General features: G+C 41.4%; 1 protein-coding gene across 2 annotated transcripts in view; it reads right to left on the reverse strand.

The window, feature by feature from the left end:
* Positions 1-15,679, reverse strand: part of FBXL13 (F-box and leucine rich repeat protein 13) — a 200,828-nt gene that overhangs the window by 67,630 nt on the left and 117,519 nt on the right. The window lies entirely within an intron of this gene.

A 15,679-nucleotide genomic window follows, 5' to 3' on the forward strand; every position in this document is an offset into this window, starting at 1 on the left:
AGCCCCCAGAAATTACTATCTCTGTGGATTTACCTATTCTAAATATTTCAAGTAAGTGGAATCATACAATATATAGCCTTTTGTGTCTCCTTTCTTCCACTTAGCATCATGGTGTAGCATCATGTATCAGACCTTATTCATTTTTATGGCTGAGTAATATTCTTTTCTTTAAAGAGTTTATTTCTTCATTTGAGAAAGAACATGAATGGAGGGAAGGGAATGGGACAGAGGGAGAGAGAGAAGCAGACTCCCCTCTGAGCAGGTAGCCCATCACAGGGCTTGATCCTAGAACCCCAAGATCATGACTTTAGCCAAACGCAGACATTTGACCGACTGAGCCACCCAGGCACCTCTATGGTTGAATAATATTCTATTGAATGAATATACCACATTTTGTTCAACTGTTCATCTGTTGATGAATAATATTTGGGTTGTTTCCATCTTTTGGATATTTTGAATAGTGCTACTATGAATATGCATGTACATCTATTTGTTTGAGTACCAGTGTTTCAATTCTTTTGAGTGTATACATAGGAGCAGAATTGCTGGGCCATATGGTAATTCTATGTTTAATTTTTTAAGGAACCACCCAAATGTTTTCTACAGTGCTTACACTACTTTACTTTCCACAGGCAATCTAGAGTGTTCCCATTTCACATCTTTGCCAACATTATTTTTCATTTTCCTTTATTTTTTTTAAAGATTGTATTGTTTATTCATGAGAGACACAGAGAGAGAGGCAGAGATATAGGCAGAGGGAGAAGCAGGCTCCCTGCAAGAAGCCCTGTGTGGGACTTGATCCCGGGACCCCAGAATCATGCCCTGAGCCAAAGGCAGACGCTCAACCACTGAGCCCCCATATTTTCCTTTTAAAAAATTCCCTAGTGGTTTTGAAATGGTACCTCATTGTGATTTTGATTTGCATCTCCTTAATGACTAATGATATTGAGCATCTTTTCATGTGTTTATCAGTCACCTGCATATCTTCTTTGGGCGAATGTCTATTCAAGCCCTTTGCTTATTTTTTAATTGGGTTGTCTTTCTGTTTTTGATTTGTAAGCGTTCCTTATATATCCTAGACACTAGACCTTTAGATAGGTGATTTGCAAATATTTCCTCCCATTTTTTGGGTTGTCTTTCCCTTTTTAAATAATGTCCTTTGACGCACAACTTTTTAATTTTGATGAAGCCCAATTTACCTGTTTTTTTTCTTTTGCTGCTTATGCTTTTGGTGTTATATCTAAGAATCTATTGCCCAATCCAAAGTCACAAAGATTTACCGTCAGTGTTTTCTTCTAAGGTTTATTATTTTAGCTCTTATATTTAGATCATTGGTCCATTTTTAAAAAATATTTTATTTATTTATTCATGAGAGATACAGAGAGATAGAGAGGCAGAGACACAGGCAAAGGGAGAAGCAGGGTCCATGCAGGGAGCCCGACGTGGGACTTGATCCCGGGACTCCAGAATCACGCCCTGAGCCAAAGGCAGACACACCACTGCTGAGCCACCCAGGTGTCCCAGTCATTGGTCCATTTTGAGTTAATTTTTGTATTCGGTATGAGGTAGGAATCCAGCTTCATTTTTTTGTGTGCAGATATCCAGTTGCCCCAGCACCAACTGTTCAAGAGAGTATTCTTTCCCCCATTTAATGGTCTTGGCACCCTTGTTGAAAATCAATTGGCCATAAAAGTGTAGGTTTATTTCTGGTCTTTCATTCTATTTCTTTTTTTTTATTTCATTGGTTTTTATGTCTATCTTAATGCCAATACCACACTGTTTTGATTACTGCAGGTTTGTAGTATTGATTTTTCTTTCAGCCATTATTATCCACATTAGTGGGAGCAGCGGCAGTGGAGAATATTCAAAATACTGAATGATGGAAGGATCAGATGCATTTGATTATGGTGAATTTTCTTAAAATAATTTATTTAGGTTTCATTTCCTATAACAAATAGGATGAATGGGAAATCAGATGACATTTAGACTCACTCACTGTAAAAGAGTGGTGATAATTAGACGGAGAGTCCACCCAGGAAGAGACAGCAGAGGGAACACCCCTGCAAAGTCATCGTCACAACAGCATGACAGAGAACAAGCAAAAGCAGCTATAAGGGACCTCTTAGGAGACCTCTGAAGACTTCATGTGTACCATCTGTCACTCAAGGTGACTTCCAAGGTTCTGTCATTAAAGCCTCCACCTATTTAAAAAGGACTAGCCAAAAGTTAGGGAACTGAGTGCCACATCCTCAGAACAACCAGAGCTCAGCTCAAATGCCGCCTCCTCCTTAAGTGTCCCTGAGCCTCAGATTAGGCCAGGGTCTTTTTAGACACTTACAGCACTGTTTAAGTATCATAACTATAGTTAAATTTACATTATATTTAATTGTTGAACTAACTCCCTTGTATCCCAGCTCCCAGCAGGGTACCTAGACTGTCAACTGAATAGATATTCAAGTAATATTACTACGTGAGTAAATGGAAGCATGTGTGAATGAATTAGGAGAACCATGCGTATAGCTAGGTTCTGTTGCCCAGCAGACATGACAGTGTGAGTACCTGGTCAAAGGCCAGGGGAAGCCCTTGAGAGCAGGGTCTGAGCATGCAACCTTGAGGGGCTGCCTCAGGTAGAAATATATTTAGTCTATGTTCTGAATGCTTGTGTCTCTGCAAAATTCATATATTGAAATCCTAAACCCTCACAGAGGTGATGTCATCAGGATATAGGTCCTTTCAGAGGTAATTTTGGACTCTGCTCTCATGACTGCATTTAGCACTCTTATAAAGGAGGCCCCAGAGGATCCCTTACCCCTTCCACCATGTAAGGTTACAGCGAGAAGGCGCTGTCTGTGAACCAGGAAGCAGACTCTAAATAGACATTGAATCTGTCAGTGCTGATCTTGAACTTCCCGGCCTTCAGAACTGTGAGAAATAAATGCCTGCTGTTTATAGCCTGTCTAGTCTCTGGCATTTTGCTATAGCAGCCTGAGTGGACTGAGATACTAGAACAATTTTTTTCTAAAGAGTTTTTGGGAAATATGTTTCTAATATCTGAACAATGTCTATTTTGGCCCAGGAATTTGAGAAAATTATCCTAAAGAAATAGAGCTGCACACAGAAATTTATTTTTTTTATTAAGTTTTTTTCAACTTATTTATTTATGATAGTCACAGAGAGGGGTGGGGCAGAGACACAGGCAGAGGGAGAAGCAGGCTCCATGCACCGGGAGCCCAACGTGGGACTTGGTCCCAGGTCTCCAGGATTGCGCCCTGGGCCAAAGGCAGGCGCCAAACCGCTGCGCCACCCAGGGATTCCCCAGAAATTTATATATAAGAATTCTCTTTCTTAGCCCTTTGTTCTACTTAGACCTTCAACAGATTGGATGAGGCCCAACCAAACTGGGGAAGGTAATCTGCTCTACTCAGTTTACCAATGTAAAAGTTGACTTTATCCAGAACACCCTCACAGGGACGCCTGGGTGGCTCATTGCTTGAGCGCCTGCTTTTGGCTCAGGTTGTGATCCTGAGGTCCTGGAATCAAGTCCTGCATCAGGCCCCCTTCAGGGAGCCTGCTTCTTCCTCTGCCTGTGTCTCTGCCTCTCTCCGTGACCCTAATGAATGAATGAATGAATGAATGAATGAATAAATGAATAAATAATCTTAAAAAAAATTCCCTTCACAGACAAACCTACAATAATGTTTAATAGAATAGTTGGATACCCCATGGGCCATTCAAGCTGGCACATAAAATTAACCATCACAGCTACCTTGGGGAATTTGGACATTTGAGATTCATTGTTGATGTTGTTTGCTCTTGCCTGCTTGGTTTTGGCTGATCATATGAACTTGCCTGGCCACATTTTTATCCATATCATCATCTTTGAGATTATCCACTCTATCTGGCACCACTAAGTACTTGAACCGGGCAAAATTTAAAAGGAAAGCTTAAAGATCTTATTGTCACCTCATATTGTGAATTTAAAACAGAAACCTTCAAGCCTTTAAAGTTCCAATCCCAAATACTTAATTAAGGAATTTCGGTTTCTCAAAGTTGAATAACTACTTTAGTAGGGGAAGCATTCCATTTTTAAATGCATGTGTCTGAGTATTATTTAACCTGTGTAGCTTTGTGAGAAATCATTTTTCAGAGAGGGAATGTGATTATCCAGTGTTATGGAAGTCTCCGCTCAGAAGTGACTGCTCACACTTGATGACCTACTACAAAATGGCAGGAGGTAGGAACAGCCAGAGAAAGGCAGGCTATTCCAAGGAGCTTAGACTTCTCCTATATGCTGAGATAGGCTCCAGGAGATAAGGAAACAGATGCTCAGGTTCCTTGATTGTTTTTCCCCAGATTAAAAATTGACAGAGCAAGAACACAGATGTTCAGACTCTTAATCCAGTGTTCCTTCTGATTAACATTCTTCAGCAACAACATCCGTTTCAACTGTCCCATCCCAGCTGCCATAGGTCTTTAAACCTAGTTGCCCCAGCCAGAAAGACATCTTATTTCTCCAGTACTCAGTAGACCTCTCTGCTTTTTTCTGACCTTGTACCTCCCTCTGCCTCTTTCTCTTTTCCTCTACCCAAGCCTTGACTATTTCTCAAGTTCCAATGCATGACTCCAGCTACTTTCCTTCTCTTTCTCTTACAAGCCTAAAGCTCTATTTTAGCCATAACCCTTTCCTATAATCTGCATGTCTTAATTACCCCCCCCAAAGAAATGAACTTACACTCTTTTTAAAATTTCTTACTGTGTTGGACAACTGTTTGGGGCCGAATGAATTAAATTTGGGAGTAAGACAAATAAAGTCTGGGAAAGAGTACAGAATCTGACTACAAACAAAAATTGAAAACAATTCCAAGTCAAAGGTAAAGGACAAGTGAAAGCAAAGCAGTGGGAGCACTAGACTTGGATAAAGTGGCAAAATCACCCTTGGGATAAATAAGAATTATATAGTGGGTAAGGAGGGAGGGAAAGCTAACGGAAGACCCACAAGGCAAGAATGAGGTATTTTCTACAAGTATTCCCAGAGAAAATTCCAGGGGAGGTGAATGAACATTAAAAATCTGGAGATCGGGGATCCCTGGGTGGCTCAATGGTTTAGCGCCTGCCTTCAGCCTGGGGCGTGATCCTGGAGTTCCGGGATGGAGTCCCATGTAGGGCTACCTGTGCGGAGCCTGCTTCTCCCTCTGCCTGTGTCTCTGCCTCTTTCTCTCTGTGTGTCTCATGAATAAATAAATAAAATCTTAAAAAAAAAAATCTGGAGATCAGAGGAGCTTGGAGTCAGCAGAGATGGGTTTGAGCCTGGCTCTGCTTCTCACAAAAGGCAACTCAATCTCTCTTGACACTTAGTTTTGTCATCTGTTAAATGGGTATAATAATACCCCAATTTTTTTTTAGGAACTACTTAAGAAAACAAAATGGGATAATGTATATGTAAAAGTGGTTAGTTAGCACAGTGTCTGGCATGTAATACTGGACACATGTTTTCTTATTACTATTCTCCTGAGTGCATTGTGCTCCCACAGAGAAGTGAAGATTCAAGAACTAGAGATAGAGGACCTTGAGAGATCATTCTAGTGCATCCCTCGCATCACACACATACAGAAATGGTATTCAGAGAAGTTGTGAGATTTGTCCCCAGGGCTGGACCATGTCAGGAAGAGTGAGTGCTCCACAAGTACTGAATGAATGAACAAATGATACTGAGTCACACCATCTAGAGGCCACCAATCCCCACAGGACACATAATTCCAGGGATGGGAATAGTTGTTTTTTTACAATACTTCTAAATTCTTCCCCTTTATCTCAAATCCTGGGCCATTACCCTACCACTAGTGTTTCAAATAATGGCTTCCCCTGGAGGAAAGAAAAAGAAAGAAAGAAACTTTTCTTTCTTGCTGTCTTGGAAACATATTCATGACAAGATTTTCTGAACAAGGGAAAAAATTATAGCAGTAATCAGCCACAGCTGAGTGATTCCTTGCAATGCAGCCAGGCACTTGGTGCTATCAACCAATAAGACTGTATCCAGAGAAGAGGTGGGGGAAACCTCTAAGAAGAGCTTTTTAGTTTTGTCTTGGCACGAAATGCTTGGTTCTCTACATGGTTTATTTTAGAATATCCAAAAAGATGCTTGGCTAATATTTTATGACTCAAATATTCTTGCCAGAATCTTTTCGGCCAACCAACTATTAGTTGTCCTTTCTCTTCACTGAAACAATGGTCATATAAGCCTGAAATTAAAAATTCCCCTCCTAGGGAAAAAGTAAAATACTTCACCATGTTAAGAAGCAAGCCCTGCCACAGCTGATACCTGTGCGCTTTCTGTTTAGTATTCTTACAAAACTTGGGATCTAATTTCTCTTTGTTTAGTTGTTAAATGGCTTTAGTCTGGACACCAACTGGAGCCCTTTCACTCCGCTCTCTGCTGGTTGAACTCCCATTGGTTGGGAAGTTGGCCGCACCAATGCTGTTCCAATCTCAAATCCCAGCAGACAGCTACTGCTGCTGATTGGGGATAGAGAAGTTTTGGTGATCCTAGGAAATTCTCTCCAGCTGCCTCTGGGTGGGTCTGAACCCATGAGCAGGACAGGACAGAGCTGTCTGTGAAGGAAATGAGTTGTCAGTGAGCAATACAAAATGAAAACCAAAGTGTGAGCACCAAGGACTAGCTCAGATCCCTCTTTGCTTCTCCAGGATGGTAAAAAAAAAAAAAAAAAGAAGAAGAAGAAAGAAAAGAAAGAAAGAAAGAAAGAAAGAAAGAAAGAAAGAAAGAAAGAAAGAAAGAAACTTAGCTCAAGGAGAATTAGCATAGTACTAAGCTCACACTTCCCACTTCTTTATAACATTGTCTCCGGACCAGTTAACTCAGCAACACAGAAAAGAGATATATGTAGGGCCAGACCTTCTATGACAGCTAGAAATATCTATCTTAGGTAGACATTGCCCAAGTTGTGTTCCTGTACCGTCTCCAGCTGTTTCTCTCATTTGAACAACACTGTAACCAATGACTAATGGATAATGTAATGACTTTAGTCATATCCATATATCCTTCATGACCTCCAGGTAACCTCAAAGAAGACTGGCTTAGCAAGTGGAATGAGTGGTTGGAGAGAAAGACAAAGATTTTTCCCAAAACATGGAACAGTTTGTTTTATTGCATTCAAATGTGCCACAAGCTTCTAAAATAGCAATACTTCCCAGGACCTGTGCTAAAAAGCCTTGACAGGATTTCAAATACTGTGTCCCCTGTGGTGACAGGAAGAGAGGCCTACTTATTATCCCTCTGATGACCCCATACTTTCCAGTCTAGATGTTCTTCATGGCTACCCCCTCCTCTGCGTTTGCTAACGCATTTCTCCTAGGTACCCTCCCTGGATCTCTTCAGGTAGGACTGTTTCTTCCTCTTAGGCCCCAGAACACCAAACACCATAGCCCTCAGTTTGAATTTGCATCATCTGCCTTGTATGATAACTACTTATGCACATGTCTAATATTCTTGCCAAGAAACACAGACAGCATCTTATCCATTATGTCCTTTACAGTACAGCACAGGGGCTTGGAGCACAGTATGATATAACAACTATTTGTTAGTAGACTAAGTAGTTGTTGAATAAATTTTTTGTAGAATGTAAGTTAAAATTACTAGTTCCAAAGGCGGAGGAAGGAGGTAATCAGTGTGGTCATTTGTTAAAGATTACTGTATTTATCTAAAAACACCGGACAGCCAATCATAAAAAAGAAAGTTTCATCTTCCAATGTGAGTGAGAAATTAGAATACAAGATTAGTGAAGCCTACAGATGCCAGGAAGGCAAGCATGCATGTCAACTCTGCATTCACTACACAATGACTCAGGGCTGTGATCTGTAGAGGCAGCCTTGGTCCTTCTTAAACTTTATCATTCTTGTTTAGAGTACACTATTCTGTTCTTTTCCTCATCCAATGGCCAAATTACTCACAGCCTCTCCTGTACTATAATGGACGTTTATCTCCTTTTTGACTAAGAGAATCACAACCATAATTCTTTCTTATTCCAACACAATGATCCATGAAGCTACTCGGTTTGTCTAGATTAACTGAGCTAGAGGGTGGCTTACAGCTGGAGTTCTAACCACAGGCTTCACCTAGGTCCAAAGACCTAAGGACAGTTTTGTGAAGAGTTTATGAAATTTTGTCTGTAAGTCACATCCTAAGATAGGGAACAGAGTGGAAACTGAAATAAGTATGGTTTTTCAGAAAGCACTAAAATTTTTGTCAAACCTTTTTTCAGGAGTATGAAACATGATCTTCATCCTCTGAGACTCATTTTGCCATCTGATTTTTCTAAGATCTAAAAATCATTGCCAGATGTTTCATTTTTTTACTGCTTAATGTAATAAACATCCTAATACAGTTTGCCTACAAAGAGATTGTCTTAAGCAATGGATGCTAATAGTAGGTGTTTGTTGTATTTCTCTATTTTTATTTTCAATATGGCTAGCATGAAGTTACACTCAAACTAATATCATAACAACCATTTAAATTTATGAGTCCTATCTTACAAGAAATATAAAACAATTTTCATGAATTTTATTTTTTCCCCCAACACAGTTTGAAGTGTGATTCAGAAAAGATATAAAGCATTCCTTTAACAGGGAAACTGAGGCACAAGAACTGATGCAGAAATTGTACAGTGGCTATTCTGATTCATGATTGTTTTTCCACTAGAACTCCTTCTTATTAATGACACTTAAGACCACTTACTGTTTTTTTCAAATAGGAAATGCAACTTTTTTTTTTTTTTTTACCATATGCAGTATATAGCACTTTACAATTTTACAAATTACAGTCTGCTGGTATAGAGCCTATTCTTCAGAATTAGTGAGATCAAGGTTCTAATCTCAGCCAGACATTTTTTGTGTGACCTTAGGAAAGTTACTTACTCTGTCTTCATTTTAAGTGGTGTGTGGGGCCAGTTTATACCAGCTTGCAAGCACAAACTGTTGAATTTTTAGGCTCTGCAAGCCTGTTGTTAAATTAGATTAGAGGCTCCTATGTGGCTCAGTCGATTAAACATCTGACTCTTGGTTTCAGCTCAGGTCATGATCTCAGAGTTGTGAGATGGAGCCCTGAGAGTTCAAACCCTGGGAGATGGAGCCCCTCACTCAGTGGGAGGCTGCTTCTCTCCCTCTCTCTCTGCCCCTCCCCCTGCTCATGCTCTCTTTCTCTCTCTCAAATAAATAAATAAATCCCCCCCCAATACAGCCAGATTAAAAAATAAATCATATAAACTTTAAGTAAATTATATCAACAAAGCTAGTGAATACTCAAACTTGTCACTTCCTAATTATCTTATTATGTGTTACTATTACCTATGCTCTTGAGGATATTGTTTATTGTATCTGTATAGTGAAAATATAACCTCATGGTATACCATGGTACCTCTCTTCCCAACTCTCTGTTCAGTGACTTCTCATTGGAAACTTGAAATAGTTAATGGTGAGAGTATTTACACCATGGAAATGATCAATCATTGAAAATCAAGGCTTTTCCTGCTCTCTGCCAGTTGTTAAATACTTGCCAGCACACCATTTTTCAGTTTCCACATGTCTAAAACGAGAGTTATGATACCCACCTCATATAGTTATTTATAAAGATTAAATGAGATAATAAAATAATAAGGAAAAACCTCAACACCTAGCACCCAGTCAGTACCCAACAAATGACAGAAATTATTGCCATCCATGAAAATACAGAATAAAGGAAAATGGAATCAAACAAATATAAATGAATTGCAATTTTGAAATTAACTGTCGCCAATTCATTTTGGTACATAATCTGCTTATTTGCAATTGGTGCAGCTGGTCGCACAACTATTACTGTTCCAACTACCTATTGGATAACCTAGCAAAACTGTGCCTCCACTCTCAGTTCTGTGCCAAGGACCAGACGTCCACACAGAAGCACAAGATCCTAAAGCCAAAAAGGACCTCAGAGATCATCTAGCCCAAACGAGCCATTGTGTAGATGAGGGAACTGAGGCAGAAGACCACGTGACTGTCCAGAGTTGCACAAGCGGTGAGGAGGATAGCAAGGACTAGATCCCAGGGCTCCCCACTCCAGGCTGGGGCTCCTTTGCCCATCCCACTGCCTTCTGCTGTGTGAGAGAGAGAAAGAAAAAGAAATTGCTTTCTCCCCTTGCTTCGCTTATGCAATCTCCGTTCCATCCGGCTAGTACATTCATTCCTGGACGTGGCTCTGTGACTTTCTCCCACCTCTACCGCAATCCCCAGAGGTGAACGAGTAAGGCCTTCCATGATCTTTGCTTCTCTGGAAGGGGAGGTGAGACTTTATGCAGCCCAGAGAGAACTGAAATGACCTTGGAATCTTCTTGTTCGCAGTTTGCACAACCTACCTTTAAGATTCACGGGTCCCAGGGAGACTTAGCAGTACAAGCACTACTGATTAATTATTATTGCACTGAGTCATTTGGACATTTCTGGGATGCTGTCCCTTTTCATTTTTCTTGACTTGTGTCTAGTGACTGAAAAATAACTTATGAAGAAAATACTTTCACCATAGTATTTCATAGTTTCCTAGGCTCATCTTCCCCTGAATCTAAAGAAATGTCAGGGGCTCCTGGTTGGTTAAGAGTCGGCCTTCAGCTTAGGTCATGACCTTAGGGTCCTGGGATCGAGCCCCACATCAGGCTCCCTGCTCAGCAGGGAGTCCACTTCTCCCTCTCCCTCGGCCCCCAACCCCTGCCTCTTGTGAGCTCTCTCTCTCTCAAATAAATAAAATCTTTAAACAAAAAACTAAAGAAATGTCAGACTCCACCCTTACCAAGAAAAGACTCTGAGGCTTTGCTCTGACAAGTCGCCAACATCTTAGCTACTTAACAGACTCCTTGAGCTTCCACCTAAAGCACCTGGCTGACCATGCCCTGAAATTGGCTGCTGTTTCTTTCATTTGTTCATTCATTTATTCATTCATCAAACATTGATCACAGTCCCACTACATGCAAGGTACTGTATTATGTGCTAAGGAGGCAGATACACAGGTCAACAAGGCAGCATCCTGGCCATCAAGGAGCCCACAATGGGGAGAATAGACAAATAAGCAGACCACTGAACACCTAGAGAATGCTCAGTGGAAGTACGGTTATAGAACACGCGAGAATCCTAACAAGAGGTTGGTGAGAGCTTCCTAGAGAAGACTGTGACTGAACGAAGCCTCAGAGATCTAGAACAGTTAACTTGGTGAATGGGAGAAAGGGTCAGCATGAGGGTGTCTAAACAGAGGGCAAAGGGTGAGCCTAGTAAAACAACAGGCTGGAAATGAAGAACAGGGGAGGCAGAGGAGCAGAAGCTCCTATTACAAGTTCTCTAACTGTTGTTGCTGTTTTTTTTTTTAAGATTTTATTTATTTATTTATGATAGACAGAGCAAGAGAGAGAGAGGCAGAGACACAGGCAGAGGGAGAAGCAGGCTCCATGCCGGGAGCCCGACGCGGGACTCGATCCCGGGACTCCAGAATCACGCCCTGGGCCAAAGGCAGGCATCAAACCGCTGAGCCACCCAGGGATCCCCCTGTTGTTGCTGTTTTTTAAAGATTTTATTTATTTATTTGAGAGACATTCAGCAAAAGAGTGAGCGAGCATGCACACGCAAGCCAGAGGAAAGGGAGAAGCAGACTCCCCATGGAGCAAGGAGCCCGACACGGGGCTCAATCCCAGGACCCTGGGACCATGACCTCAGCCAAAGGCAGACACTCAACTGACTGAGCCACCCAGGTGCCCCCTAACTCTCTGGTTTAATTCTTTTAAATCTGAATATATAAATGGGAACCTCGGCCTTCATCTGGCTCCTTCTTTCATCCCACGTTCAGAGTTGTTGGTTTTCCAGGAATTTCGGTTTCAGCCTGAGACTGGCTACAGCCCTAGCCTTCCTTCCCAGCATTGCTGCAGTCATTTCATGCTGGGCTTCCTACACAGTGTCATAACCCACTGCTACACACAGTTGGGGATACATAAATCTGTAGGGGAAGTGGCCACCCAAAGATCATATCCACAGGAGAATCCTTGCAAGAGCAGAGGATAAAGGGAAAGTCTAACCAGGAATCACTGCCGTCCTAATTGGGATTTCCTCATCGACAGCTAGGAAAGCTTTGTCTTCTCCACGAAAGCTCTTCACCCTACCCATATTTTTCTATTTTGAGATTCTGAAAGAAACAAGAACTTTTGGAGAGCGCTAAAGTTACTAGGGAACCAATGTAGGCATCTTTGGAGCATTTTAGCTCATACCTTGTTATCCATTTACTCACTTATGGGGATGTGTGGGAAAAGACCCAGGAGATGAGGAAGGTAGCCACCCAGAAAGCTCAGGAGGAGGATTCTGGGCAAGAAAGATGGCCAGTGCCAACCCCCTCCAAGCCAAGAGCTCGTGTGCCAAGGGAACGGGAATAGCAAGGCAGCCAGTGTGACTGGAGCAGAGTTGGTAAGGGGGAGGTAGTAAGAATTCATGCCACAGGGGCAGTTGCAGGAGAAGACAGAGAATGTAAGGTCATGAAGGTCCCGCTGAGGTCTTTCTTTTATTGAGTGAATGGGATGCCTCCCCAGGTATTTGAGAAGAGGGAGGACATTGACTTGTTTGGTTTTTTTTTTCAAGATTTTGTTTATTTATTCATGAGAGAGAGAGAGAGAGAGGCAGAGACACAGGCAGAGGGAGAAGCAGGCTCCATGCAGAGAGCCCGACGTGGGACTCGATCCCAGGACCCTGGGATCATGACCTGAGCCAAAGGCAGACGCGCAACCACTGAGCCACCCAGGCGCCCCCGACTTGGGTTTTATTTTTTTTTATTCTTTATTTTTCCAACTTGGGTTTTAAAAGTATCACTCTAGATGCTGAGTTGAGAGCAGACTTATAGGAGGCAGAAGTGAAAGCAGAGAAACCAGTTAGGGGCCCATGACATTTATGTAGACAAGAGATGCTGGTGACCTGGGCTGGGAGCTGCGGAGGTTGTGAGGAAGAGTTAGATCCCAGGTAGTTCTGAAGTAACAGCATCCTGGCCTTCCTGGCAGAGTGATGTGCAGTAAGAGAAAGAGAAAGGTCCAAGATAACAGACTAGTGAGCTAGATCTGCTGTAACAAAGTACCGCAAACTGGGTGCCTTAAATGACAGAAATGTGTCATCCTACCACTCTGGAGGCTAAGACTCCAAGATCAAGGTGTCAGCAGGGTTGGTTCCTTCTGAGGTTGCTTCTTTTAATGCGAGGGAAGAGGGAAGAATATGGTCCAGGCCTCTTCGCTTGGCTTGTAGATGGCTGTTTTCATGTTCACGTGGCACTGTTCTGTATGAGTACATCTGTGTCCCAGTGTCCCCTTTTTTATTAAGGATGTCATTTATATTGGATAAGGGCCATCCTAATGACTTCATCCTAGCTAATTACATCTGGAACAACCCTATTTCCAAGAAAGGAGGTTCTAGGGATTGGGGACTTCAATATGTGAATGTAGAGGGTTACAATTCAAGATGTAACAGGTGACTCTAAGATTTTTGGCCCAAGGAACTGTAAATGTGGAGCATCTGTCCTTAAGTGACACGGGGAAGGCTGAAGGTGGAACAAGGAGTTTTTTTTTAGAGCAGGGATTTTTTTTAATAGGAGTCTGAAATTTGAGAAGGAAGTCTGTGTTGGAGATACCTATCATATATATGTGTCTGTATATATATATATATCACATATATTCATATTACTTCTATAAATATAGATTACTTCTATATCATCTCATATGGATACATAGGCTCCTACAAGCATATATACGTGTATATGTCTGTAAACACACTCCTATAGACATATATTACATACATATGTATGTATATATGGGTGAGTGAGCATCTGTGTGTGTGTGTATATACATATATATATTTGCTCATTATTGTAGGTGATATTTAAAGCCATGATCTAGGTGAGATCACCAGGGGATCAGGTATAGACTGAGAAGAAAAATGGACCAAGCACTGAACCCTGGGACTCTCTGTGATTCAGGGTTTGGAGAGAAGAAGAGGCACTTTAGAAAGTCAACTTTAGAAATATTGTCAGAAGAAAAAGAGCAAGACATATAGCACAGCATCATGCAGGAGAATTAAAACATATACACACAGAACCACAATATAAGAACTCAAGACTACATTCTTACATAGGTATCCCCTGCTTTTTGAAAGCTCATTGGGCTACTTCACTTTTACAAAAAGACCTCCATTAGTACCTATTTTCACTAGCCAAAAGAAATCCAAAGAGGATTTTGCAGTGAGCCATTACAGAGCCAGCAGGCACCAGAGACAGTCCGAGTGGCATCTTCCCTGGGAGCTCAGCACCCCAGCATCAAGCCGCCACTGGTCTCAACTGGGTCTCAGAGCAGCTGTGCTTTATCTCTATTTATTTTGTGCATCCATTAGCAAGACGTGTCCTTAAATGTCAGAAAACCTAAAAAAGATTAGTTTTAGGGCCTGGGAGCACTCAAGGATGTTTCCGTATGGATTAGTGGTTACTGGTTGTTTGCTTTATGCCATTTCTGCTTAAGAAAAGTTTCATAGGAACACAGTACTTTTGCACAGCAGAGGAAACCTGTATGTCTATAAGAACATATACGAAATCACATAAAACAAATTAGAGGGTTTGCTTGTGTAGGGGGAGGAGAACGGGAGTGGAAAATGTGGGTAAAAGGAAGTCAATAAAACAGGAGAGCGGCCTTACATGGGCTGATAATGAAAGTCCATGAACTGAGGAATACGATTAAATCTGTTCCTGGTGCCTGGGTCCCAAAATAGGTGAAATAAAATAAAGTAAATCTAACTAATGAAATAAAAATTCCCAGTTATGTTTCTTCCCCTGAGTACTTTTTCTCCCCTGCACAAAATGGCAGAGAAAACAGTAATTTTTAAAAAGATTTTATTTATTTATTTATTTATTTATTTATTTATTTATTTATTTATTTATGAGAGACACAGAGAGAGAGAGGCAGAGACACAGGCAGAGGGAGAAGCAGGCTCCATGAAGGAAGCCCGATGCAGGACTCGATCCCAGGACCCCGGGGTCATGCCCTGAGCCAAAGGCAGGCACTCAACCGCTGAGCCACCCAGGTGTCCAAAAACCATATTTGAAATCGCTTCTTCTGGGTCACCTGGGTGTCTCAGTTGGTTAAGGGTCTGCCTTTGGTTCAAGACATGATTCTGGGGTCCGGGGATGGAGCCCCACATTAGGCTCCTGCTCAGCAGTCTGCCTGCCTCTCCCTCTGCTCATGCACTCCTCACTCATTAACTCTTTCTCTCTCTCTCTCTCTCTAAGAAGTATATAAAAATCTTAAAAAATAAAAAACAAATCCCCTCTTCTTAATTTCTTTTAGTGAAAGTGGTCACCAATAGATAGGTTCTGAATGCTTGATAAAAAATATTTGAAAAGAGAAAAGTTCAATGAAACCTACTTAATGTGGAAGTGGATATAAGATAATTTAAATATTTACTGGTAATTTCTGAGAAGGGAAGAGTACTTACCAGGATAGAAACCCACTTTAAGTTTGAATGTGGTTCTCCTACCTCTCTTGATAATACTGCTGCTATGAAAATAAATCTTGTGGGGAAATATAGGAAATAGGTGTGGAGAGCCACAGCATTAGCTTTCCAAGAGGAATCATATCTA

The sequence above is a fragment of the Vulpes vulpes genome, chromosome 5 (genome assembly GCF_048418805.1).
Source record: "Vulpes vulpes isolate BD-2025 chromosome 5, VulVul3, whole genome shotgun sequence".
NCBI lineage: Eukaryota > Metazoa > Chordata > Mammalia > Carnivora > Canidae > Vulpes > Vulpes vulpes.